Here is a 27,869-nt window from a genome sequence, read left to right as displayed (position 1 = left end):
TAACTGGCAGCAAAGAAGGTCCTTGCAATAGACTGCCTCTGCTTGAGAACTTATGATATAATATTGCATGCTGCTAATATACTATCCAAACATTAAAGATACTCCTAAAATATTTGATGGTAGACTATGATTAAGACATTACACTACAAAAAAAAACCTTGTGCAGAAAGAAATCCTAACTGACGTGCTTCTGCTTTAAATATTGTGAAAATGCTACAGCGGAATGAATTTTCGTAGTGGTTAGGTCAAATGCAGTTACATCATAGCAACAGTATGTTTTGCACGATTTAAGGCTTTGGCTGGTGTTTTTAGTCAGCTTCTTCCTCTGATTCTTCTTCTTCAGCAGTTTCTAGCCAGGTTAGCCACTGATTCACCTGGAACAAAGTCTTGCGTTTCCCTGGAAACTCTTGGGTTATATCTTCTTTCCAAGCCAAGAAAGCTTCTTCTTCAATAATCTCCATGTCATAGAAGTGAACAAAAAAGTGAAGTAACATGCCTTTCGGGAAGTTGCTATTGTAGCAGTGTACCTGAAGAGCATAGAGGGCACTGACTTGTAGATCAACGTGATCATGAAGGAATTTCTGCATTACTGGCTTGGAGGAAAGAAGCAGTTGTTTTTCCTGCTCTAACTATTCTTTGGAAAGAGCAGAGGAAGAATCTGTTTCATCACCGGGTGGGTTTACTTCACTAGAAATGTACTGTAAGAAGCTAGTCATTAAGATGTTCACGGGCTTCCCTGGTGGTGCAGTGGTTAAGAGTCCACCTGCCGATGCAGGGGACACGGGTTCGTGCCCCGGTCCGGGAAGATCCCACATGCCGTGGAGCGGCTGGGCCCGTGAGCCACGGCCGCTGAGCCTGCATGTCCGGAACCTGTGCTCCACAACGGGAGAGGCCACAACAGTGAGAGGCCCGCGTACCGCAAGAAAAAAAAAAGAAAGAAAAAAAGATGTTCACAAATCCTTTACATGAAGTTTGGGAGAGATGTTATCTTTAATCCACTTATATACGGTTTGAGGAGATGGATCCAACTTTATTTGCTTTAACAGTTCCTTCTCCAATTGGAGGACTGGGAGTAAGAAACTGTCCTTTTCCTTCCAAGATCTCCAATATGCAGTCCTTATTCTGATCAATTTCTGGGAACATTTTCTGCATATGGACCTTGCTTCGTTGGAAAAGCTCTGTTAACCATTCTCGATCTTGTAATTTAGCTAATTGCTGAAGACAAAGTAAGAAGAGAGGACAACGGGTGCCACTTTCCAGTGGCTGAGCTAGTTCTGAAATGCTCACCAGCTCCAAAATGATAGCATGAGCTGCAAACTGTGCTAAATATGATTTCACCAAGGGGATGTCAACCTCCAGTTTGGGGCACTGGTCCTGTACATTCAGGAAAGTCTGCATGAAGTTGTCACTTGTGGCTATCCCTTCCTGTTTGAGTAAACTGATCAAAGAACTTGCTTTTTCTTTATCTTCATCACTTCTGTCTAGTGACAGGATGATTACTTAGCTTAACATCTCGGGGAGAAAATGTTTAGGAGCCCTCATCTCTCTTACACCACTGACAGCTTCGTTTACATTTCCACTATTCAAATATTCGGTTACAACAGTTTCGGTTAATTTAAGCAGCTCTTCCTTTGATGGTGGTGGCTTTTTACTGGTCTTGGCAGGCTTTTCCTGAATAAGTGGTGGATTAGTTTTGAGACCAAGCTGAGGTGTGTGTCCCAGAGGTGGTGTTTGAGTGCGTGGTGGTTGCACTAGAAGGAATCATAGTTATCTGGGGCTGAAGCTCTGGCACTTGATTTTTATTCATTAGGAAAGACTGAGCAGGCCTCAGGCTAATCTCATCTGCATTAAGCTGTCCTTAGAAAACCGAGGTGGCATATCCTTCGACTGTCCTTGCAGATGGGATAAGAGTCCCTGACTCTGGTTATGGTAGAGCTGGCTTAGCCCCTGGTTTTCATAAACTTGTCTCCCATCTCCCCAAACTGCGATGGTGTGGGAGGCATGATGTGTCCCCCATGGCCACTGAAGAGTTGATTTGAATGATGACGCCCCAGGGTGGGTGAAAATCTATCCTGGATAACTCCTGGACCAGTACCAACTCCACTACCTGGCATTTGTCCAAACATATCAGCAAGTCCTCCAAGTGCATCCCTATCCATTTTCATCCTGGGTGGCATGAATGGGCCCTCCAGAAAGAAGTCACTTCTCATCCCTTGAACCATAGCAGCAGGAATAAACACTCCTAGACCTTTTAATGCATCTTGACGGATTTGATTGATCGTCTTTGGTCTATTGTCAAGAAAAGCCTTGCGAGGAACTCAATGGTGTTCTCTCAACTCTACAGTATCCTGCAGCGGCAATTCCTTACTTAACATCAAGGAGCACATTCGGGCAAAGTACTGATCCATTAAGGACTTGGCTCGTTCATGGTCTAACCTAGGTCCCACTGTCCTCATTATCTGACAGAGGCACCCCAGATCCTCTCCCATATCTTTGAGTTGCACCTCTTCTTTTTTTTCAAAAGTGTTTTGATGCACTTATGAAGGATAGATTCATGAATAAGATCAAGCTTTCCAAGTACTCCAATGAATTTGATGTTCCCCAACATCTTGATCTTAGCAATGGCTCTCTGTTACTCCTCCTCGGGGAGGAGGGGATTTTCATGCTTATCACAGACATCAACATTTCTGATTCAGTTTTCAATTCATCTTGTAATTTGGAAATTCAGGGGCGTCTGAATGTTGTGCTTTGCTTCTGTCCTGGTTGACCCTCTGCTGCTGGACCATCAAAGTTTGGTGCATCTTCTGCCAATCGCAGACATAGCTGAGCATACAGTGAGCTATATTTTGGCTCTTCTAGGGCTCTGTCCACAATCAGTAGTATAACCCCTTTAAGGATGAGTTTAGACTCTACACCCACGTTGAGGAACTCAAGGCATAGTTTGTCAAACTTCTCAGGAGTAAGCTTCTTTAGTATGCCTCTTACTTTCCTGAAGATTGCATCATGTCGTTCTTTTTCATTTGCGGAGTTGTTTGCTGCGGAGTTGTCAACTCGTCTAGTGCTTGATGCAGGTATCCATTTCTGAGCGTTTTGCCCTGGGGTTTTTCCCCAGGAACTCGCTGTTGCCAGCAGTCTTGGGGTAGTGCTGAGGTGCACCCTTACTTCCTTCTCTGCCCGAAGAAGCACTGAAACGAGAAGCAGCCGCTTCTACCATCACACTCACCACTTTGGCAGCTTGACAATGAAGAATCTTCAAAAGAATAATATTAATGGATGGGGTGGGGAGAGAAGGGGATGGGAGAAATGAAAAACCTTCACCGAGAACTCAGCAGCTGCCACTGCAGATGTCTCCTCAGGATCCAGTCGTCTGGGACGGGGAAGGGAGGGGGAGAGGAATGGAAAACAGGAGCCTCTTCAAACAGTTTTGGTAAGTTATATGGTTCTAGGAAATTGTCCTTTTCACCTAAGTTTTTAGATTTATTTGCATTGATTGTGCATGACATCTTCTCATCTTTTTAACTTCCACAGCACCTATGGTAATGTCCTCCTTTTCTTTTTTAACATTGTTAATTTTTTTTTTTTTTTTGCCTTATCCAATTTGTCCATTTTATTGGTTTTTTTCAAAGAAACAATTTTTGGCTTTGTTGATCCTCTCTATTGTAGTTTTGCTTTCCATTTCTTTTCTTTCCTTTTTTACTGCTTTTACCTTTATTTTTTACTTAATTTTGTTCTTTGGACTTGTTCTGCTTGTTCCTTTTCTTAACTCTTAAACTGATATTTTTACTCATTAAATTTAAATTCTTTGTTTTTTGTTTTTTTTTTTTTTTTTTGCAGTACGCAGGCCTCTCACTGTTGTGGCCTCTCCCATTGCGGAGCACAGGCCCTGGACACGCAGGCTCAGCGGCCATGGCTCACGGGCCCAGCCGCTCCACGGCATGTGGGATCTTCCTGGACTGGTGCATGAACCCGTGTCCCCTGCATCAGCAGGTGGACTCTCAACCACTGCGCCACCAGGGAAGCCCAGCTTCCATCTTTTATTTCTTTAATATTTTAAATATAAATTTTTTTTTTTTTTTTTTGCGGTATGCGGGCCTCTCACCGTTGTGGCCTCCCCCGTTGCGGAGCACAGGCTCCGGACGCGCAGGCTCCGGACGCGCAGGCTCAGCGGCCATGGCTCACGGGCCCAGCCGCTCCGCGGCATATGGGATCCCCCCAGACCGGGGCACGAACCCGTATCCCCTGCATCGGCAGGCGGACTCTCAACCACTTGCGCCACCAGGGAGGCCCTAAATTTTTATAATCTTTATCCAGTTATTCATTGTATCAAAATCTTGAGGTCTAGTTCTATTGTTTGCTATTCCTGCTGTCTCTCATGGTGGTTTTTTTCCTTGTGTGTTTTTAATTTTGATCTATGAGCTAATGGTGGAATTTTAACAGAGGTGACAACTTTGTGGCCTTTGTCTAGAAGGTGGCTTGCCAAAGATGCTTTGTTTTTGTTTTTGCCAGTTGTTCCAGGCATATTTCCAACCTGGACCACATTTTAAATTTATATTTTAAGTTTGGGTTTTGTGGATATCATAGGCACTATAAATTTAAACCATAAACTCTCATAAGGTCAAGCCTGAAGTCTAAATTTCTCAGGGGATACATCTTTCCACACCTAGAACCCACCAATGTTTTCTGAGATATTGTAGATATAGTAGATCACATGTAAGAACTATTTAGGAGACAAGTCTAGCCCGGAAATTAGACTTGATAATAATTTAAAATCATCATTTGTATCCTCTTAATTCAATTCCCATTTATTTCCAAATATTGGTTGACTGTTTGCCTTATGTTAAAGATGTGCTAGTCACTGGGGATACAATAAGAAATAAAACATAATTCTTATTTTCAAGGAAATAATAGTTGGATAGAGAAATTTACAGTCTTGTTACATAGAAATGGTCAAAACCTAGTATGTGCACCACAAGTTCTCCCTTGTATGCCCATGACAGGTACTTAATTGGTCCCAGCTTTCTTTTCCATTGATTTTGGAAACAGCCATAAAACTCCACCTCTACATCATATTGTTCATCTGAGTCTTCATATATCATCCTTTCTTGCCTTTCCTGACCTAGAAGAAAGACCTGAAGCATCTAGTATTCCCTCCAATTATAACCAGCTTCCAAGGTCAGAAAAGACTGGGCACCAGGGTGGCATAGAAACAACCAGATCTAACAAGAATTTCCCTGTGCTACTTTAACACTGCCCTGGATATTTACCTACATTGTGGCACAACCTTGCCACTTCATGCCATTATATTCACTACATTAGAAACTTATAAGAATATAAGAAAGCATAAGTGAAAATATGCTTAAAAATTCAGTAAAACACAACCTAAAAGATTACCCTGAAAAATAGAAAAAAGGTAATAGAAAGAAACAGGTTCTGTAAAGTTTCTCATTAGGCCAACTGCCTGCCTCTCGTTACCCACACCTCCTGATTCTCATTGGGCCTGCCTGGATTTCATTTGGTTCTCAGGTCATTGCTTATTTTCATATGGGGGCTACATAACAGGGTCTCTTCCAGTCCCAGAATTCCATGGAGAGAAAAAGAGAAAATGTCAATAATTAATGAACTGTCAGGGAGACACAGCTTCAACACATCCTGAATCATGTAAAAATTCCTACTCTACAGCTCTTAGGCGTGACCAGCAAAAGGCCAGCACTTAACTTTTCTGAATGTATTTTCATATAATGCTTATCTTTGCTTCCAAAACGCACAATTTCATAAGGTAGAAAAAAATTGACATGTAAATTAAAAGGAAAAATGTGGATAGGAGTGACTTATTTTTACTTTTCACAAAACTCAAACTTTGCAGAACTTCATATTTTTCTTAATTTTTAGAAAAACAAATGAATAAATTTAAAAAACCCATATAATTAATTTTATCAAAACTCAAAGCTAACCCCAGTAATCACCCCTCCTAGTAATTTGTACCTCTTAGGAACTGTTATACTTAACGTCGAGTCATAAAAAGAAAGTGTTGAGTTATAAAGACACAGCTTGAATCCCAGCTCTTTGGTTGCAAGCTGTGTGAACTTGAAAACTTGAAGCCTCAACATTATTCCATGTAGAACTGGAGAATTTAATACCTACTGTGCAACATTGTTGTTATGTAAACCTTCCGGCAAACATGAGGGGCTCAATGAAGGCTAACTGTTATCATTATATTTTTCTGTAATCCCCTCAATGTCTAGCACATAGGGATTCTCAATTATTAATCGTTGAAAGACAATCAATCATGACAAGATTGTGTGTACTGTGTATATCTAAGGTAAGAAGGTAATGAGAAAGAAACAAAATATTTATGGTACATATATTTATTTTGACTTCTGCCACATAAGCTATGTAAAAAGAAGAAAGAGTTGAATATAGATGTCTCCTTTATCCAAGTCAAACAATGAAATCTAACAATAATGTTACATTTCTTTGATATGCTGAAAGGACATGATATTGAGGGGTCCTTTTTTTTTTTCTTCCATTTTTGGCCTCACTGTGTGGCTTGTGGGATCTTAGCTCCCTGACCAGGGATGGAACCCTGGGCCCACAGCAGTGAAAGTGCCAGGTCCTAACCACTGAACCACCAGGGAATTCCCTGGGTGGTCCAGGAAATGGATGCCTTAGCAGAGCAGATGGAAGACTGAAAAGGGAAGACCAGAAAGGAGGAGGAAGATCAGGAGGGGACTGACTGTCTCCGAGAAACCAAGTAAAGAGGTGGATTGAAGAATGTATCTGTTGTCTATGATGAAAAACACTGTGCTGAGGAGAAATAGCTAGAAGGGATGGAAAGGCTGAAGACACAGGGGGGAAGAAGATGACCGAAGTCCCTGAGGAGATCCAAGTCCCTGCTCTCACAGGAGAGGAAAAGGATAGAGGCTGAACTGAGATGAGGGATCAAGGTTAATAGATTACCCATCCAACTAATAGTCTCAGGTATCAAAGTCAAGCTGAAGGCAAGGGTGGCATGGGATTGGAGAATGTGCAGAAAGAGGAGAAAGTGGATCAGCTTTAATAATCAGGGAAGAATGTGTGGTGGCCACATTGTTTCTTCATACGTACATAGTTGTTTCGAAAATACTTGACTGTACTAAAATCAGTTTTTGCATATATTTTTTGAAACAAGACCCTAGAATTCTATCTATATTAATCGTTTGGGTTTCCAGAGTGCCCATCATTATGACCAATTAATGGAATTAGATTTCTTGAGATCTATATCCATACTCAACCAAGATGAACAAAGTATACTGAATGCTATACAGATGTCAAAAGAAATTGTCAGCCTAGGCAAAATATGGCTACCTGTTCTAAAAAATGCTAGCTAAAGGAGGATGCAGTTAAGGAACTGGTTCTTATATGTTTAAGGCTTTTGAAAATGTCATTTCTCTTTTTTTATATTGTTTAAATTCACACAAATCCATTATGAAAAAGACCTCATCTTGAATAGTAAGGACAGAGCTCCAACAAGCATCGATTACATGCTAAATAGTGTCCCTGCATGAGGTGAGTATTATTCCTCCCATTTCCCAGATGAAGCCTCTGTGGCTCAGACTGTTGAGTGACATATTTAAGATCACATAGCAAGTGACAAGTAAGGACCCTGGCTCTGTCAGATTACTGATGGATACTTTCTCTAGAAGGCTGAAGTAGCATATGAATCTCATCCTTCAAATCTCCCTACCATCTTCTCTTTGCTCTGTGAGTCTCTTGGGGAAACATTTCTTCTTTTATTTTAGGAATTGGCATTCAAATGTCATTACAACCTTAAGAGCATATTGCTGAGTCTATAATGAAGAACAATTTTATCCCTTTAAAACATACCCTTTCACTTAGATGGTGTCAATAAGTTGTTGTGGCATCTGATTTAATCTGATGTATAAATCAGAAAGAATGAAATGATAAAAATCCACAGGTTGTAAGAGGAGAAAAGTAGATGGATCTAGATACATCTATTTGGCCAGTAATGACAAAACAAAGAAGAAGACTTAAAATTAATGGGAGATGCTTAGTTTGTAACTGTCAAGTAGATGGTGCAAGATACAAAATTGTACACACACAGTCTATTCTTGACTAAATTAAAATAGCTAAGAAATACTAGCAGAAAAAAATGCCAAGTTCAGGTAATATGCAATGAATTCTTAGCATACATTTGTAAATCCTGGAATTGTGGGTAGATACGTATTAGTTGTTCTGATCAGGAATGGAGAAACTGTGTTGGTTCTTTGGGGATATAATGATATTCTAAAAGGCAAAGAGAAGTAATGATTTGAAAGAAAAGCAGTTTGCAACAGATCAGCAAAAATAATAATAATAATAATAATAAGCCAAAGTATTAGCAGTTACAGTGGCTGCTTTTAGGCAGTAAGATTTTCTTTTACTCTCATTATTCTGTTTTATATTTACTGGTATACTACAAGAATTATGTTATTTTTATAAATAGAAAGAATAAAGTCAAAGCCATTACCAAAAGCTTTTGGCAGGTGGCTTTGAAGTCTGGGTCTTTTAAGTCCACAGGGGGAATGACACCAAACCATCAAACCACAGAATCCCTGCTTGTATGGGGCAGGGAGTGACAAAGCAGTCGTCAGAAGCGCCACAAGGAAATGTCTCTTGGGCTTGTTGTCTTGTTCCAAGGAATAGCCTGAATGCAGGTCTACACAGGATTCTTTCAATTCACCTGTCATAGTGGTGAGGACGTGAGCAACCGCCCAGAAATGCTTGGGAGCAGGCTGCTCTGTGGGCACGCAATAATCAAAGAAAATAGGCAGTAATCGTCCAGCAGTTCCAGCTGTCTTTAATGTAACTCCAAGCTAATATACTTACTTCCTGTATTTTAGCATCTACACTGGGTTTAAAGAAACTGATCTGCCAATAATTTAGGAGAACAAAGGCCCCTCTGAGCCCACACATGCCCCTCCCCAGCATTGCATGCTGCCCCCTCCCAGCCATGCTCACCTCCAGCAATCAGTTCCATTTCTAAGGAGACAGAGAACAATTTATTCAGCTTCAATTTGCTGAGAGGAAAACCTCCTATTCTCTAATATTAATTCTTGAAGCAGATTCAAAAACAATTTTTGTTCCTTGCCAAGGTTTGGGGCTTTGAAAGATATTAATGTAGACAGTCTTTGAAATATTAGGAGTTGGCAGCCATTGTAAGGATCTTGAACTTAGCAAGGAAGTCTCAGTGCAAAGTATATGCTATCTTATGTGTTGAAATATATATCAAGCTTCCTGTGCGGTGAGGGGCTTGGGCACCCTTGTGGAACTACGGACGTGGACATGGACAATTGTTGCATTCATTTCAAGCAGATCTACCCCGCATTAGGGACCAGGGTTATTTGGGGAGATATTTGCTTATTTTAAAGTAGGGTTTTACATTTCCAGTTCTGAAACTCCTTCTATGCAGTTTTAGGCAAATCTACTTGGAATCCACAAATATAGCCAGAACAGTGATGACCTGTTTCCCCTTCACAGATTTAACATTTTCATTTTTGTTTTTGTTTTTCACCATTTTTCATAGATAGCATGAAATATGTTCTGTCATTCCTCTTTACGCCTTAACATAAGATTAATAGACTATCATTTTAACTACACATATTAGCCGTATTGGAGCACAGTAGGATCCACTATAGCAAAAAGTATTTAATTGACACTTGACAAAACTTGACAACTTGTGTCTTTTCATTGTTAACATTTTCTATCGGTTTAGGAGAGTGAAAATCAGGGAACATGATCACAAGGCTGATGTAACTGGATTAGGATGATTTTTTTCATCTAATTGACGAGTTGTCTTGGTGCCACACAGTATACGCTGAGCGCTATTGCATCAGAATTTGCCGGCTCTCATATAATGAAAGCAATCCTAGAGACTCTCCCTGCCCCAGCCCACCTTCTGACTTATCTTTCTAAAACACAGTGTGCTCCTGCCATTGCCCATCAACTTTAGCTGCCTCCTTACCGACTGTCAAATAAAAGCCAAACTACTTAGCATGACTTTTAAGACTCAACACTCTCCAAGATCTAGCCCCAGGCCCATCTCCTGATGCTTAGCCCTCCTCCCCTCTGCCCCTTAGTAGTGCAAGCAGAGCCAAGGGGTGGTATGGGCCACATATGAAACTGTTTTGCAGGGAGTGGTGGTCCAGGAAGAGGTGAGGGACAGGCTTAGTGGACAGAGAGTGGCACCTCATGTTAGGAGCCGGGCATGTGCACCTGGGACAAGGTGACGAGAATGCCACCAGGTTGGGGCTAGGCAGTAGCATGACCAAGGCTAAGTGGCTGTAACGAAAGTCAATATCCAGGGCATGGAAGTGGGAGGGAAAAAAAGAAGACTAAAGCTGGAGAGGGATGGAGAAAACTATATCCATTCCTTTTCCTCAGAAACCACTTTCATCAGCCGACTTTGCAGAAACCATAGACACCCAAGGAAGGGAGAAGTGAATATTTCTCCTTTGAGTATTAACTTTGGATTCAGATTCTTTGTGCTCAGCTCCCTGCTCCACCACTGCAGGCTCTGTGACCCCAGTCAGGCAACTTTGCTTTTCTGTGCCTCCTTTTACCCACAGGTAAAATGGAGATAAGAAGAGTTCCTACATCATAGAATTATTGGAAGGATTAAACAAATTAACTGAGGTGTCTGCACATGGTGGGTCTTCAATAAATCTTACTGATGATTATATTTTTATGATACATTTGGACATTTTTTTCTTTACACATTTAGGAAATAATAAATCACAGAAAGCAGAATTCGACTGTAGTATATCGACTAGGGTGACCAACTAGTCTGAGTTTGCTGGGGTCTTTTCCTGTTGTAGCACTGAAATCTCATATCCTGGGAGCCCCTCAGTGCTGGGCTAACCAGGACCATTGGCTGGTCACCTAGTAATGAGTGTGGGAACTCTTTGCAAACAGAATGCCCAGCTGCTTAGCAGCATGGTATTAGTTGAATCATACGAAATTGCCATTTCTGTAGTTGAAAACGTCAAATAGCCACAGTTTCATATGGTCCAACACAGTAAAAAGTCCTAACATGGCTAGGAGTGGGTAAGAAGAAGGTGGCTTCTATACTTTAACTTGTCCCTTTAGCTTAAAAGAAATAAAAGGCAACAAAGATTTCTTGAGTATTTACTTTGTGGTAAATCAGGACTTTACTTTGGTTAATCTTCATGATTCATAAGTGGGGAAAATCAACATGAAACAATGGAAATATAAAGCCAGCAAGAGCATTAACTCGAAAGGAAAAGAAAGAAAGCCTGAAGGAGAACATGTGCATCCTACAGATGAGGAGAGAGCCAGGGCCATGGTGGGAGGAGAGAGAGCGTCTGAACAGGGTGCAGTGACCCTTGGGGGAACCTAACTCGTTGAAGTTCAGATCCAGAAGCCTCTGGAGCACAATCACAGTATCTCACTTCAGGGTGGGAAATGCCTTTCTGGAAGGAAGTCAACCTTCCATGGCCTAAACCACAACACTGAGATAGTTAAGAAAAACATAAGTTAAACTTAAAAAAAAATTTTTTTAATAAAAACACAGGAGGGAGAAAAAGTCCAAGTTCATTGGCTTTTGGCAAAGACCTAGAGGATTTCTTATTCATCTCAAGCATTTTGGTCCCATTTCTACTAAAAAGTTTTAATTGTTTTTGATATGTAATCCTCTCTAGGGGTTTAGATAAAACAAGGGCATTATGAAGTTTTGTTTGGGGAATGTCATCCCTTGAAAGGATCTGTGAGTGGATTTTGGAAGGATCCAACACTGTTTTGTTGGATAGTTTTATATATTGGATGAACTGAACACACTAGAGCAGGGATTTTTAACTTAAGAAAACTCAAAGTACATTTTAACAGAGAAGAAAATAGAAGTCGTAGCTTTCAATTCCAAGGACTCTGTGACCTATGAATGGTTACTGGCTTCAAGGGAGAGATTAAGATTTATATAAAGTATTTGATATTTATATAAATTTGTATAGTATTTATAAAGTATAAAGTAGTTGATATATATTAAAAAGTGAAGAATTCAAAAATGGAAGCCTAAAAAAATTGGACATTATATCTGATGCTGTATTTTTAGCTAATTTCTCAAAAGAAAAGTTTGTCCAAGGAGTGCCTTACTTCGTTTTAAATTTATTATGGGAGGAAGGGATGTCACCCCCCATGACTCCAGGATGGAGGAGTGAGAATGAGAAATCTGGGGTCGTGCTTGCCAAGAGTCTAGCCTGAGTATCACCTGTTCTTAGAGACTGGAAGGCAGCTGCAGCCTCATTTAAGCTTTATGGTTTATTTCAGCCTGCATTTATTGAGTCTGTGATACACACTGTGCAAGCAGAAGGGAAGGAATACCTGCCTTTGAGGAATGGAGAGGTTTGTGGCTAATAAACAAGAAGTGGCTACTAAGCAAATGAATTATCATGGTTGGTAGAATATCCAAGTTATTTTATATGGTCAAGGTTTTCCCTTACTGACCAGGTGGAAAAATGCCCATGCATTTTCTCAAGTCTGTCAGAAGTCTTGAAAACACTATCCAAATAGTTGTTGCAGCACACAGCAAACAGAGACAAGAATCAGGCAGCTAAAGGGTAGATATGGCCTCTCACTGCTCTGTCAAGACATGCATTCCCCACTACCTGTTTTCTGATCTAACCAGCTTCAGATTGGTTGCTACTCTACCTAAGTTCATTGAAAAATTGCTATAATGTGATCCATGATTTGCCTATGTCAACTGAGCTTCTTTTAGCATTTTAAATTTGACTTCATGGAATAAGATAATTCTATTACAGAACAGAAGCTTGAACTGCAAGATGTAATTATGAGTCCTAATTCTAGCACTCAGAAAACAAATAAAACAAAACAAAAACAAAATAACCAAAACCAAACCTAACATGCATATAAGTGCCACAAACGCTGTAAAAACGAGTGTGTGAAAACTTATTTAATCCTCACCACAATTCTATTCATTCGTCAACAGCTATTTGGTGAACTCTGTTACAGATTCTGATGCCATGAAGTAGAAGCTGTCATTATCCCCATTCATGAATGAACCTGATTCAACCCCTCAGGCCTCCTTTTGGGTATCCTGGCCTCACCGACCTCTTGAGATGTTGAATGCTCTCTTGGCAAGGGAAGCAAACTGCAATCCCCAGACTTCCTCTTTTCCTGAGAGTTCTGCTCTGGACTCTCCTGAGCCCACAATGGATTCAGCCGAGTTTTACTTATTTGATTCTCTTCAAAAGAGTACTAAGGGCACCTTTTCTTGTCTTTGGGGATTGGGACTCAGATGAGGGGATGAAAGAACCCACACCACAAGTGGTCCACAGTCCGTCCTCCTGCTAGAAGTGCAGTAAACCAGGGAGGACATGACATGTGGGAAGCTTGTCTGAAAAATCTTTAGAAAAGAGGGAGTCTATGCAAACCTTCCTTCACTGGGTTCCTTCGCAGTTCCTCTTTATAGCTTAACTCTCTATAAAATATAAAATGTGGGTGTAGATGATGAGAAATGGTAGGAAAAAACAAGACCAAATGATCTAGGTAATTGTTGCTCAGCATATATCAACAAGCCTCATTTTAATGAAGGATATCTATATCGTGGCCTGGAACATCGCCCATGACATAGTAAGTTAAAAAATAGTAAAAAGTAAAAGAAAGGGCTTCCCTGGTGGCACAGTGGTTGAGAGTACACCTGCCAATGCAGGGGACACGGGTTCGTGCCCCGGTCCGGGAGGATCCCACATGCCGCAGAGTGGCTGGGCCTGTGAGCCATGGCCGCTGAGCCTGAGCGTCCGGAGCCTGTGCTCAGCAACGGGAGAGGCCACAGCAGTGAGAGGCCCGTGTACCACAAAAAAAAATAATAATAATAAATAAAAGAAAGAATCTTTGGTGTAGGGAGATACCACAAGTGCACGAGCAGACCCAGGCAGAGAGCCCAGGTCTCCATGTCCAGTGTCAGTTGCCCTACCTTCCCTGCTTCCCAGATGCCAAGGTTGTGCGAAGACTGACTTGGAGACACACAGGATAATTCAGTACTTGTATCCTCTCGCTTCTGGGAGGCATTGTGCAGGTGTTAATAATTCAAAGAGTCATGGCTCTAACCCAGCAGAGGATGCTTTGAAAAGGACAAACACACTGGAATCTGGGAAGGTGCAGTAAGTGAGGCTAAACAGGTAGAAGTCAGATATACGAGCATACCACATGCAAAGCATAGCAAAGCCGACCTTTGTTGTGTTACTGATGCATAACCATGAAAGAAACCCTACATCTTTAAATATCATATATTTTCGAATCATCTGGAGGTAGAGGTATTTTAAAAATGTATCTGAGAGAGAGAGAAAAATATTTCAAACAGACCATTGTAGCCAACGCCCCTTTGTCAAGGAAAGGTCTTTGTAGCTAAAGTGAAATGGCATTTCTTTTTTAATGAGGTGAACATTTGTGAATAGCTATTATGCATATTTTTCAAAAAATAATAGCGTAGATCTCTTCTGTAAAGCAATAAATGTCTGGGTTTAGTCCACCTAACCTATTGCCTAAAATATAATGCAATTTTTAGCATACACATCTACAAATAAATTGAGTTAATATTGCAAGTTGGAACAATTCACAAAGCTACAGCAAAAAGCTTTTCTTATTAAAGATTTCATATGGTAAAAACTGAGTGTAACAATTATCTTGCCCAGATTTCACTTAAAAAAAAAAACAGTTATGTTTGTGGGAAGAAAGCCCATATTTTACACATTGAAAATTAAATCAGTTGTCAGATGATACTTTGAAACTCAAGACCAGCTCATAGTAATTAAAAGGTAATAATGTTTCAAGAATCAAGTAAATCTGAAAGTCAATAAAACACAAAAATAATTTATTGGTGCTTTTAAACATTTGAAAATAAATTCTAAAAAATTATTTTAAATGATGTGTAACTTCTGTGCAGCAGAACCACAAATCAAATCATCTCTCTGTTCACCTAGTTCAAAGTTTGAAAGGGAAAGCGTGACTGTTTGAAGTTGACTGACCGTAAAATGTGAATTTTTTAACTGGATTTCTCAATATTCCTATGGTAACAGATTTCTCCAGGAGCCCACTGCATTTGGGCCCCTCTTCCAGAACCCTGGAACTACTCCCCCAGGGTCAGGCAATGATGTTTTTTGGATACAGGTGCTGGGCATTTTTTAGCAGGAGGATCATTTGTTCACGTTAAAGATCATGGGTTCATTTAGGGACCCCAGACTCTTTTGGTCCACAGAGTTCGGGTTTACTACTAGGGCGGAGCTAGGGGTCCCGGCATCCCTCTGAGTCTTTTGTGCTGACCAGCAGGGTAGATTTAAGTGTTTCTTTATCAACCCTAGTGGTTGCTTGGCTTGACATTTGGAAACTGGTGGAAGAGTTGGGATGCTGGACAGTGGGATCAGAAAAACATATTTGGAATAAATAAGTTTGGCATCAGGTTTTCTTTGAACTGCAACCCTTAAGTCATTGGGAAACGAATGGTACAACTAACATTTTACTTTAAAAAAAAAAGGCTTAAAAAAAGTCACTTTTGTGTTCTGCGGCATAAGCTGAAGCTTCTGCTGCAATTTAAAATCAAAAAGCATTTTCTTTTCAAATGGAATTTCTAGGTTGAGGGAGGCCTTTTAAAAAATGATAGAAAAAGGAGCTTTGATTGCATAAATCATTAAATCCTTAGAATATTTGGATGAACAACAGAAATGGAATTGTCTCTCTTTTAAAAGCAGATCTGAAGTTTAACTCCTGTAGGTCACCACTTAAATCATCATAATAAATCACAACCAAGAAAAACACTTAGGAAAGAATCAATCACTTAAAAGCACTTAAAAGTGCTGGGAAGGCATAGAATATATACATTCAAGACAAAGTAAAATTAAGATATTGATGAACATAGAGATTGGAGCAAGTCTTAAGGCAGCTTAGAAGACTTTAGTGTTCTGTCATAGAAGTTTCTATATCACAAAATCAACTAGCACATACTGTTTCTGAACAAAAAAATTCATGTCAGAAGCAGAACCTGGAGTCAGCTTCAATCCTATCACTTTCTGCCAATGATACCTGGGTGTTTTATTTTCATGTCCAGTTGAACATTGTCAATGAATTTACTTTTTTTTTGCTTAACTCTGAAAAACATGGTGTAAATTGCTTGAAATTAAGTACTAATACACACTTTTGGAAACAGCATTTTTTTCTATCTATCTCCAAGTAGCTGAATATGTTCCTTATGGTGATATGAGCTTTCAGAGTACTGATAACTTACACAAATGTGTTCTTTGTGGGGGAAGGATTCAGTGAATAGAATAAGGTGTTCTAAGATGAAAGCTCTTGAGAATGTTAAAGAATCCAAAATTCTTGGGACTTCCCTGGTGGTCCAGTGGTTAAGACTCCGCACGTCCAATGCAGAGGGCATGGGTTAGATCCCTAGTTGGGGATCTAAAATTCTTAAACATGTACAAAAATTGCACATAGATTATAACTTTAAACACACGATTCTTCTTTACACGTCTACCTCATCATATAGAAAACATTAAACTTTCTTTTGTACAGTTCTGAAAATTATCAAAGTGTGCCTTAGCCACAGCTTCTGAGAAATAGACATGGCAAGTTTTCTATCAATTCATACATGGTAGAGTACAGTAATTAGAATCACTGTCATTTAAGAATACCACCTCCTTAGCTGAAGAAATTAGAGATTTGATTTCAACATTCTCAAGAGTATTGACTCTAAAAAGATATTATTTATTGAGGCTTCAAATAATTTTAGGTGGAAAAAATTCTCTATCCTAGAATTATCTATAGTATGGGATACTGTAGGTAAGTCTAGATTTATATGGATCGTATACTTAGCAACTTTCCAAAGGTATTTCATGAAATTCATCACAAATAAATGCTCCTACGAAACTAAAACTGGAAATGAAAGTTAAACTGTGGGATACCCTCAAGTCAATAAGTAGAGGTGGAAGAAAGGCAGCTTGGTGAGGTGGAAAAAAAGCCCTGAACTTGGGATCTATCCTAAACCCATCCAGGTCTATTTGTTGTATGATCCCAGGTAAATGAGTTAGCTCTGTGTGTGACAGTTTCCTCCTCAGTAAAATAGCTGCTCTTAAGACCTAACTGACCAGTTGTTGTCATGAAGATTAAATATACTAATTTTCAGTAAACCACCTTAGACAGTGACTGGCACCTATTAGATATTCAATAAATATTAATCAAATCTGCATTCTCCCAAATTAAAGATGAAAGTAGTGAAAATAAATACCCCTAAATAGCTCATTCTAGTTGAAGTACCATTTTCTATGTAGTGCAACAGTTTTGCAATCTGTGATCACTACAGTGAATCTGTGAATCTTAAAGTGAAACCTCCATTTGTCTGCTTCAGACAAGTGAGCAAGTCACCCTACGACGGGGTCTGTCGATTGTTCTCTTCGGCTTGTCAGTCTGACTGCCTCCCTAGATCTAAGAACTGTGGAAATACCTATCTGGGTAATGTCCCCGAAACATCCTGACTGCAAATATAAAGGCATTTGTACAAACATCTAAACATTGATGGCTCTGAACCTCCACCTACTCACACAGAATGTAAAAATCCCTTCCAGAGTTTCCTTTTCTCTCTCTTTTTTTAAAAAAAATTAATTTATTTATTTTGGCTGTGTTGGGTCTTCGTTTCTGTGCAAGGGCTTTCTCTGGTTGTGGCAAGCAGGGGCCACTCTTCATCATGGTGCGCGGGCCTCTCACTATCTTGGCCTCTCTTGTTGCAGAGCACAGGCTCCAGACGTGCAGGCTCAGTAGCTGTGGCTCACGGGCCTAGTTGCTCCATGGTATGTGGGATCCTCCCAAACTGGGGCTCGAACCCGTGTCCCCTGCATCGGCAGGCAGATTCTCAACCACTGCGCCACCAGGGAAGCCCCTCCTTTTCTCTTGAATATTTATGGGAATCCCAAAGGGGAACCCCATGAGTGATGTTAATGTCCCCCAAGTCACTGGCTCTCAAGAGTTGCTGTACATTAAAGCCACCCAAGGAGATTTAAAGAGCTCTGCTGCCTGGTCCATCCCACCCCATGCCAATTAAATCAGAATCCCTGGGGGAGGCACCGGGCACAACTCCTGGGTAATTCCAGTGTGCAGCCTGGTTGGAGAAGGGCCTCAAGCCCTCCGGCGTGCAGTTCCCACCCCCCATGAAGTCACCTGGACAGTTTGGCTTCTAGCTGCTGGATCAAAACCCCACCTGTCAAATGACAGAACCTCAGCCCTTCCCCGCCCAGTGTCTTTCTAGAGTCCCAGGTTTGGTCACTCATTAGAATCACTTAGGTAGAGTTAAAAAATATATATATATTGCAGCCCAGGCCCTACCATAGTGTAACTAAATCAGAGCTCCTAGGCATCTGGGATTTGTGAAAGCTCCTCAGTCATTCCAACAGAGTCCAGGGTGGAGAACGCCTGCTCTGAGGGCTTTCAGGAGGAGGGAGCGGGGGTGGCACATATGACCAGAGCCTGGAACTTGCCACGCCTCAGCTCCGGCTGCCCACGTGCTTGCTCGGCTCAGCCACAGCCATGCTACCTGCGCCCACCTACTCTCGCTGTACTCCGAGCTGCTGACCGTGCTCTCCATGCCGCCTGCACTGCAGCTGCCTGCTGCCTGCAATTCTAGGACAGCCTCGTTCCTGGGGGCACCTGTTATTTTTGCCACCAGCACCTGAAGCTCTATTTCTGCCTGCCTCCTGGTCTTTGCCGCTTCTCTCTCCTTCCAACTTCGTTTCCTTGTGTCCAGTTCTTTTAGAGATGGCCCCTTAGTAGAGGTATTTGGACACCCACTTAAACTCTTTCTAGTTTACCAGCCAGCATTCTGGGAAGAGAGGAGGGTCCCAGCAGGGACACATTGCTGCCTCCCCCTCTCCCCATTTTACCAATTAGTGCTCTCGTCCTCAGAATATAGGCAGGCCAGCAGGTGGGTGGGTTAGGAGGGCCACGTCCATTCTCACAAAGTCCCACAAAAAGATGCTGACCCTCAGGCTGTACTAGACCCCTTCCCATTTATAGGAATTTCCCACTTAAGGGTTTGGTTATTCCTCTCTGTGTCTGGCTTCTGTCATTAACCCCTTCCTCATACATATATCACTACATGCCTGAAGCCCAGTCAGGGATAAAATTCAAGCTCCTTCCCTTGGGTTGTCTGGACCTTGGACAAATCAGGAACTAGGGCTAGTGCCTGTATTGGTGCCTGGGAACATTCTAGAGCCTTTAATAAGGTACTTTTTTTGCCCAGAACATAGGGAAGACCCTTAAGGAATGGTGCTTTATTCCACAGGCCAGTGTATCTGAGTCCTAGCAACAGTCCAGCTATTACATGAAACATTCAGTAGGGCCCAACAAGCCAGAAATGTTCCTTTAAAATCAGACTATTTTTCCCTGGAATGTTAGATGGTTTCAAACTCTTTTGTCTCTAATAAACTTGGATGAAGCAAAAGACCCCTGTAGATTACCTGCTCCACTTGACACTATAAAAGCAAGCCCCAAACCAAACAATAGATTAGCACAAAGTGGAAGAATGGTGGTGTTTCCCCTAAGAGGGTGGTGTAAATCATTAATTTATGCCAGAACTGAGTGCAGGCAGTGTCATAAAATTGAATCATTATCACACTAGCCTACAAACCACCATTGGGAACACCTGCAGAAGGAATAAACAGTTAAGATATAGTCCACCTTGTGACCCTAGGAAAGAACCCAGAGGCTGCTCATAGAACTTCACAGTAACTCTCCAGAAACCTGCTGTGTCAGAACTCAGAATAGCGAAACTCAGCTGGTTCTCATCTCATCCCACGTGCTACCTGGAGCCCTTCTCTGCCTGTCTGTTTCTAGTTGGCCAAGAGATCTTCTACCTCGACCCTATGTTGTAGGTCCCTGTGCTATCATCAGAGCAGCATCTTTAGACAAGAAAAGCAAGTCAGAGGATGACTAGTGTTGAGGTCTGAAGTCACTGTCCTAGAAACCTAAAATAACATTTTTTCCAGATCTGAGTCCCAAGGACCACATTTTCACAGATCTCTGGGGAAGAGAAGAGTTGTGTAAATTCAGTTACCTATAATGTCAGAAAAGATTAGACATTCTTTCTCAACAGAAGAATTCCTTTATTTTTCCATCAGGCATCTTTGCCTCTCTAGTTTGTCCTTGAAAATTTAACTGGAATGGAGCAAGGCACAGTACGAAAAGGGAAAAGAAGTATGTTTTCAAGCATAATTTTTAACATCTTGGAACCAATGGAAAAATACATCAGGAATAGTTTGTTATTTGGGTGCTCACTGCTACAGCAGTCCATAATAAGGGACATTCTCTTCTCCCTCAAGAACAGATGGGTCACTGCTGACTCCAATCAAGTGCTTTCTCAATGCAACCCAGAACAATTGCATTAAGTGACTTTCCTAAAACCAAAGTCTTATTCTCATTTATTAGATTTTCCTTTTAGATAATTTGGAGTTCTGTATCATCTCTCCACTGATGAGATTTTTTGGATTTTTGAGCTGTGCCTCCGGAAGTAATTCAATTTCTCTTCTGAAGGAATTGCACAAAGACTTAACATTTTATTAAATCCATTTGCTGCATCTTTCAAGACCATCAAGGAAATGGCATCCTTAAATTTGGCAGTATTCTTTAACAAACACACGCTCTGGTGCACATATTCAGCCTTGATGTTTTCTGTGCTGCATCAATCAAATTTAATTAAAATGAGTAGAAAGATGACAGTAATTTTCATTTATCATCCCAAAATGCCATTATGAGACTGAAGCCCTTCATACCTGCACCTGTCAAGCAGGGTGATAAAACTATAATGGGCTATTCAAGGGGGTTATGTCATTGCCATCTTTAGAAATTTTAAGGTAATAATGAGCAACCATCTGTCTTGAATGTCATCAAAATGGGGACCAGGCCAGCTGATCTCTTAAAACCTATTCAGATAAATTTTTCCCATTAAGCAGTGAATCAGACTCATACATAGAAGGACATGGATCATATCTATTTATATGTTAATACTTAAGCATTAATAACGATTTTTTTTCTTGTTTTCTAAAGGTGAAAGAAATGAGAGAAAATATTGAGACAAAGGGCAAGAGAGAAAGAGAGAGCGAGAGGACCATCTCTCTGAGAGGCTGAAGCTCTACATAGTGGTAAAGAATACAAAGCCATTATTTTGGGGGAAACGCAGTAAAAAATTAAATTTTAGAAAATGCTGAATGAGGTGAGTATACTTTCTTAGGGTTAAGATAAGACAAAAGTTAAGAGAAGGCTTTGAATCTTGTTGGCAAGAAATGTCATGGTGAATTAATATGGACCCCCCAAATGTTGCCTATTGGGTAGAGATAGACAGTCCTGGCAGGTGACTCAGATATAGAGTCTTTTATGATCGGGATGAGGAAGCAGAAGAAAACAACAATAATACTCAATTACTCTTAGCTACATGGAATACTGATGAATCCTGAAGAAAGAGGAAAACAACAGCAGCAAAATGGAATAAAATATCTGTCACAAGATAAAGAGGTGAATAGGATAGAAGACGTGACAGCATCGATACTTTGGTGGAAAAAGAAAAGTCATTCTTGGTTCTACCTATCAAGGCTGTCTCCGGTTACTGTTAAGGCTGATAAAGGAAAAGAAGAGAAAAGGGAGGAGTGTTGGTCGGCAAGGACAGGGTGACTTGGGTTCATTGTCATCTACAAAGGGGACAGGGAGGAAGAAGTGAAGCCCAAGGAGAGGAAGAAAATGACAGTGATAAAAAGAGAAAGGAATGAATTAGAGAACACGGTAGTAGAATAGATAAACAAACCCAAGTGCTATTTCTTAAAATGATCAGTATAATATGCAGTTTCATAAATTAAAGAAGGGGGAAGGGCTTCCCTGGTGGCGCAGTGGTTGAGAATCTGCCTGCCAATGCAGGGGACACGGGTTCGAGCCCCGGTCTGGGAGGATCCCACATGCCGCGGAGCAACTAGGCCCGTGAGCCACAACTACTGAGCCTGCGCATCTGGAGCCTGTGCTCCACAACAAGAGAGGCCGCCATAGTGAGAGGCCTGTGCACCGTGATGAAGAGTGGCCCCCGCTTGCCACAACTAGAGAAAGCCCTCGCACAGAAACGAAGACCCAACACAGCAAATATAAATAAATTAATTAATAAACTCCTATCCCCAACATCTTCTTTAAAAAAAAAAAGAAAGGGGAAAATACATACACATCACTTTCTACAGGAAAAGTCTATAATCAAATATATGAAAAAGACATTAAAATAATAATGGGTTATGGTGCACAACTCTATCCTTTGGGTGACCTTTTTAACTTCTCTAAGGCTTGTAAAATATGATTAATATGATTTACCTCATGAATTTTTTGGTGAATTTTAATTGGAATAATTTATGTGAAATATATATTTATAATGCCAGGTAGTAGTGTTCAACAATTGTTGTTATTAAAATTTTTGAAAAGCTGGAGAGAATAGATGGTTTACTAGGAAAGTAAAGTTGACTGAGGAAGTAGAAAACCTAAGTATTCAATCATATAAGAAATTGAAACCATGATCAAAAAATCACTTCCCAAAATGGCATCAGGCTCCATGGTAGTTTTAAAATATGTTCACAATTCTTTGAAACTCCTCCTTTCAAGAGGGGGAGGTTAATTCCCCTCCCACTGAGTGTGGGCTGGCCTTAGTGACTGGCTTCTAACAAACAGAATATAGCAGAAGTGACAGTGTGTGACTTCAGAGAGTAGTTAATAAAGAGCATTGCTGGGCTTCCCTGGTGGCGCAGTGGTTGAGAGTCCGCCTGCCGATGCAGGGGACATGGGTTCGTGCCTCGGTCCGGGAAGATCCCACATGCTGTGGAGCGGCTGGGCCCATGAGCCATGGCCGCTGAGCCTGTGCGTCCGGAGCCTGTGCTCCACAACGGAAGAGGCCACAACAGTGAGAGGCCCGCGTACCGCAAAAAAAAAAAAAAAAAAAAAAAAAAGAGCATTGCTGCTTTCTTCTTGCTCTCTCTCTTTCCGGTTTCACTTGCTCTGGGGGAAAGTTACTTTCACACCATGAAGAAACCCAAGCAGCCCTATGGAAGGCACATGGTGAAGAACTGAGGCTTTCTGCCAATGGCTATGTGAGTGAGCTATGTTGGAGTGGATCCTCCAGGCCTAGCTGAGTCTTCAGATACTGCAGCCATGGCCAACAGCTTGTCTGCAACCTCATGTGAGACCCTGAGCTAGAACTACCCAGCTAAGCTGATGCTCCTAGACTCTGATCCCTCAAAAACAATGCAAAATAGTACAAGTTTGTTGTTTTAACTGATACATTTTAGGGTAATTCGTTACACAGCAATAGATAAGTAATACACCAAAGGTTGCTTTTTGGAGGTGGGTATTGGGTATTTTTAGTTTGCAGGGCATATCCCTTGAGCATTGGTCTATGCCCACATTGGCCCCTGGGTTGCAGAACTGACTCTACCCCTCAGGTCATCGAACTTCCTTGGGCTTCAGTTTCCTCCAACATAATTCTGGGTTTAAAATCTTTATATTCCCACCTTGCTCTGAACTTCTTAGATTTTATGACTTAAAATTCTCAACTGCAATTATATACTATGATAAACAAACACAGATGTGTGGTTAAAAGAGTAGCTAAAATTTAATCGAGAAGTTACGGTACCTTGATGTTACAGCTTTATCAGAGAAAAAAACTTACATGAAAAATTTTCAAGGGAAAGCACATCTTATGTCTTACTCAGCTTTATTTCTCCCTAGTACCTGGCATATAGGAGATACCTACTATGGAGGGCGCCTAATGGTCAATTGTGGCCCCTACTATAATCCAAGTTGGTTGTGGCATACGGCTTCTTAACTAGGGGCTCACAGACAATAATTCTTTCTGGGCACCGAAAGTACAGTGTGTTCTTGCCATTATGTGGGAGCTCCACTCTCATTAGCATTTAAAAGAGAACACTTATTAGCTGAACTACTAAATGTCCTTTATACAGTATAATGAGTTTCATTGGAAAGAATCACCAGCTTAGCTAAGGAGAAATTTAAACACTTTGCCATCTTTTATGAATTCAACCCTTCTAGGATGGTATTTTTAAACGTACTTTGAATGAAGGGAAGAAGAAAAGTGGTAGAAATCTTGACAAAGGAAATGTAATTAGAGTTTTTTTTAAATGGCAATTCTAAGCTTTATGAAGATATCTTTGATCTTACTTCTCAGAAGCCAGGGAGACAGGGGCATTGTTGCCCCCGACTTTCTCTCTACTCTGTGCCTCAGAACAGGTAACTGGGATGAAACGAGCTTGCTTTTGTTAAAAGTGATGGAGAAAAATTGCAGAAAACCATAATCAAAAACCACTGTAATGCAAATCAATAAGGCAGATGCACACTGCAGGAAACAAGCAATGGAATTATACTTGATCTTTCTTTCAATATCTCAAGATTACCCTAGACATTTGCTTTGTACATCCAACTCATTACATTTAAATTAATGCATCATAACAGAATTAAATAAAACTATGAATTAGCATACATTGTTTCCCCTCTCTATTTTTTATCTTGGAATGTTAAAGGTCATAATTCATTCACTCATTCATTTATTTTTTTATTAATTCAGCAACTCCTAAGTTCAAGACAAAACTAAATGGTAAACTTCCATAAACTTTTCATATAGACCACAACATCCTAAGAGAATCAGACAGGACAAAAGTATACCTAGAGCCACAGAAGGTTAAGATAAATTTAGATGTTACATATGTAAGCATTTATCAAAAGGAAGTGTGGTGAGCAGGGAGACTGATGTCATGGGTTGATGTCATTTCCTTCATGATCCTACCTTCATTATCTTTGTAACAAATCTGATTATTATCATCATCTCTATGTCTAAAAGCCTTAAGCAAGTATGAGCCTTATAGAATATAGTTCTCCTGGGCTTCCCTGGTGGCGCAGTGGTTGAGGGTCTGCTTGTTGGTGCAGGGGATACGGGTTTGTGCCCCGGTCCTGGAAGATCCCACATGCCGCGGAGCGGCTGGGCCCGTGAGCCATGGCCTCTGAGCCTGTGCGTCCGGAGCCTGTGCTCCTCAACGGGAGAGGCCACAACAGTGAGAGGCCCGCGTACCGCAAAAAAAAAAAAAAAAAAAAAAAAAAAAGAAGATAGTTCTCCTAAACGTAGCACAGTGAGACACTAAAATGTCCACCTGAACTCATCTCTCCATTTTAATCCTCAACCCTCTCCCAAACCTTTCCCTTTCCTGCTCCACAACCTATACCAGCAGCCCAAACCCACCCCTATCTACTTCCCCAAGGGAACCTGAGCCCCAGGCAGAGTGTGCTATCTCTTTGTCTCTAGGACTTGTCAAGATCATTCTTAGTTTTCTGCTTTTGCATACTCTTTTCTCTTTGTTTTCATTTCCCATGAAATCTGCATGATAATCTCCTAATTATCTTTATAGTCTCCCGTGAACACCTTGCCTCCAGGGAGCAATTCAGTCTCCTGGTTGCCTTTTTTTTTGCCTTTGTCTCCCTGGATTCTAGCATGGTGCCTGCCATGCAACCATGTGGTGCTTAGTCCACACTCAGTCCATGCTTGAAATGAAAAGCTGGGAAGCCCTTCAGTCAGACCCTGACACTGAGTGGTAGCAACGTAAGCTTTGTTCTCTCCACCCCCAAGGAAGCAGGCAGTCTTTGAAGAACCCATTACAATCACTCACATAGGAACAGAGAATTTTTCCAGGAAAAAGTATCCAGCCCTCAGTGAAACTTTTCACCCCAGGATAAATCAAGGACTTAGATGTTCTACAGCTTCATCCTTGGATTTGATTTGACAGTTTATTAAAATGGTCTACCCAACGATCTGTCAACAAGAGCATTGGCAAACTTTGACTGCTCCTCTCATCTCTGTGCATTGCATTGTAATCAAGTGATCCCTGCCCATCCCAGTCTGGAAGAGGGAACCAGATGTGTGTTTTATGCTCTATGTCAAGTCAGAGAATTATTAGGTTTATAGCATCCTCCTTAAAACCCAGTCATATAGTTCAATCATTCATTTTACAAATGAGAAAACTGAAGCTCACAGGTGTTAAATTAATTATCCAAGGCCCCACCATTAGTTGTAGAGATAATGGGCAAACTCTAGCTTTCTGGACTCTCACTTAAGTGTTCTTTTCACCATATCATCTGGATTTCCCCACATTCCTGTTCTTTTTCTTGAATTTTTTTTTACAAAGTCATGCATAGCACATCTAATTTGGCTCCCATTGTCTTTTTTTTTATTGGAAATTTAAATTTGGATTTGCATTGCTGCTTTTCCATTCAATGGTGATAAACACTCAAAATATCATCTGGGGGGAATGGAAATAAAATAAGCATCTGGAAAGAAAGTGCTGTAACGAAGATGTCATTGTTTGCCCATAAATGCTAGGCAAAGAATCTGGCTTTTCAAAAATAAATGCATGAAAACATCTATGTCCATCTCGGTCTATATTTTAATAAAAAAATTAAAATGCACTGAAAGACTTTCAAAGATGACAGAATTAAATATAAGCTAAATGACTAATTAGCTGAAAGGATAATAAAGATAGCCAAACATTCATTCGTCACTCACTCATTCATCTATCCATCCACTCAAGGTTTACTGAATAAATGATGCTAAGCCCCCCAATTGCTACTAAACCCATTTACTAATCAGAGAATAGTAAAAGGCAAAATAGTTTGAACGACAAGTCAAAAAACCTAAGTTAAAAATTTCCCTCTGCCACTCATAAGTCTTGGCAAACCCTCTCACACACGGTCTTCTACTCTGTATTATTCCCATCAGCATACAAAAGTACTGTTAGTTCTCCCATCTTAAAAATAAAACGATTTGTCTTTCGGCCTCACTTTTCCCTCCAGCTATCATCTCATTTCTTTGCTCCCCATCCTTTGAAAGACTCGTCTATACACACAGTTTCCAATTTCTTTCCTTCTATTCTCTCTTGAACCCATTACATTCAGGCTTTTACCCTGACACTCCACCAACACGGTTCTTATCAATGTCATCAATGACGTTCATGTTCTTCACCTTACTTGACCTTTCAGCAGTATTTGGCACCATTCCTCATGCTCCTTCTGGAGACTCTTCATCTGACTCCCAGGACACCATACTTTCTTGGTTTTCCTTCTCCCTACTGGCTTCTCCCTCTAGGTCTCCTTTGCTGGTTCCTGACCTCTTACCACCACTGGAGTGCCTCAAAGCTTGGTTCTTGGATCTCTCCTCTAGTACTTCCTTAGAGATCTCATCCAGCCTCATGTTTTCAATATCATCTCTATCCTGGTGACTTCTAAAATTATACTTGTAGCCTAAACTTCGCTCCTGAACTCCAGAATTCTTTGTCCCACTGGCTATCAATAGCTTTGCTTTGTAGACTAATACACATCTCAAATGTCACAAATCAGCACTTGGTTGTCGATTGTCCCTCAAATGTGCTATCTTGCAATCTTCTCCAGTTAATACATGACACCTCCCTTCTTTTAAAATTTAAATCGTATCATGCCATGCCTGAACTTAAAAGCCTCTGGTGTTTTCCCACCTTGTTCAGGCTGTCCAGGACCCGTCTCTTGTCATTGCTCTGATATTGTCTTTCATGCTCTCCCCTGGTACACTGCACCTCAGCCACATTGGTCACCCTGTCCCAGGGTGCCATTGTGTATGTGGCTTCCAATTTCTGGGTAGCTCTGCCCCAGATGTCCACATAGCTCCCTCTTTTCTTTCTTTCAAGGATCACCTTCTTTTTGAGGCCTTCCTTGGCCACCCTGTTTAAAGTAGCAACGCTGCCTTCCCATATACACACACTCCTTCCTCC

The 27,869-nt window shown here is 40.9% G+C and overlaps 1 protein-coding gene and 1 pseudogene across 1 annotated transcript in view; both read right to left on the bottom strand.

Moving 5' to 3' along the window:
• SLC9A9 (solute carrier family 9 member A9) overlaps window positions 1-27,869 on the bottom strand; it is a 556,059-nt gene that overhangs the window by 237,972 nt on the left and 290,218 nt on the right. The window lies entirely within an intron of this gene.
• Window positions 190-27,121, bottom strand: LOC132491043 (eukaryotic translation initiation factor 4 gamma 2-like; annotated as a pseudogene).

Source organism: Mesoplodon densirostris, chromosome 5 (genome assembly GCF_025265405.1).
Source record: "Mesoplodon densirostris isolate mMesDen1 chromosome 5, mMesDen1 primary haplotype, whole genome shotgun sequence".
In the NCBI taxonomy this organism is placed as follows: domain Eukaryota; kingdom Metazoa; phylum Chordata; class Mammalia; order Artiodactyla; family Ziphiidae; genus Mesoplodon; species Mesoplodon densirostris.
The sequence above is the reverse complement of the archived record's forward strand: the minus strand, read 5'-3'. Positions and strand labels throughout refer to the sequence as shown.